This window comes from Sebastes umbrosus, chromosome 13 (genome assembly GCF_015220745.1).
Source record: "Sebastes umbrosus isolate fSebUmb1 chromosome 13, fSebUmb1.pri, whole genome shotgun sequence".
NCBI lineage: Eukaryota > Metazoa > Chordata > Actinopteri > Perciformes > Sebastidae > Sebastes > Sebastes umbrosus.
This window is the reverse complement of record NC_051281.1, coordinates 18669689-18671071: the sequence shown is the minus strand read 5'-3', so window position 1 is coordinate 18671071 and position 1383 is coordinate 18669689.

The window sequence follows — 1383 nt, the reverse complement described above, 5'->3', positions numbered from 1 at the left end:
ACGGTAACTTCAAAACTTCAAAATAATGATGAACCGCCGTTTCACATGACTTCAATAGGTCAGTCAGTCTGATTTTATTTTATTTAACCTTTATATAACCAGGTAGTACTCATTGAGATTAAGAATGTCTTTTGCAAGAGAGAGACCTTGTCAAGACAGCAGCATTTAAAACATACATTATTGTTTGAAGCCAACGTTAAAGTGAAAATATTCAGAAACAGCTCCAGATTGCCTCTGCTTCTAGGTCTTTCATTCATGTTTTAAATTCATCAAAAGTAATCAGATTTCCCATTAACAGTCTGTCATAAATAAATAAACAAAAATAAATTAAACAAAACGAATACATGTGAAATTCTTAATGAAATTAATGATAATTTAGAAAGAAAAACAGCCGCCTCCAAACTGTAGTACAGAGAAAAATGTTATTCCAATTGTCTTCTATCAGTTATAACTGATAGAAGACAATTGAATATAGCTATAGCCATATCAGCTATCATTGTGCAGTTAAATAAGTGTGTGATAATCCTGCCCCCAAGTTGTTTCCTAGACATTACGGTGACATTGTGTAGCAGCTGACTTCAAAATAATGATGAACGTGATCGGCCATTTGACATTAATTCAATAGGTCAGTCAGTCTGTCAGTAACAGTCTGTCATAAATAAATAAATAAATAAATAAACAAAAATAAATTAAACAAAACGAATACATGTGAAATTCTAAATGAAATGAATGATAATTTAAAAAGAAAAACAGCCGCCTCCAAAATGTAGTTCAGAGAAAAATGTTATTCCAATTGTCTTCTATCAGCTATCCTTATCAGCTATCATTGTGAAGTGAGATTAGTGTGTGATACTTGACAGTGTCCTTTTATCAATCCAATAAGTTAAATTAGTCACTAGAAACATGGAGTTTCTGAATCTCAGGTGTCATTTTGAAGTCAGATTAGTCTTGGAAAATGTATTCTTTAATATTAAGTTAGACTAAGTGTTTACACAATTGCTCTGGTTGTTGTTGTTTTTTTCTTATTTTAAATCATCATTAATTCCATTTTGTACTTATGTATTCGTTTTGATTTGTTTTGTTTTTTTAACATTTTGTTTATATATGTATGTATTCATTTATTTATTATTGACAGACTGACTGACTTAGTTAAACCTTTTGTTAGGGTCTGCCAAGAGAATATGCCATTAATCTTGTGAGAAAATTTGCAAACTAACGTTATTTCTGTCATTTTGTACTTATGTATTCATTTTAATTTGTTTTTTTAATATTTTGTTTATATATGTATGTATGTATTAATTTATTAATTACTGACAGACTGACTTATTGAATGAATGTGAAATGGCATATCACGTTAATCAGAACGGTGCTTTTATTTTGAAG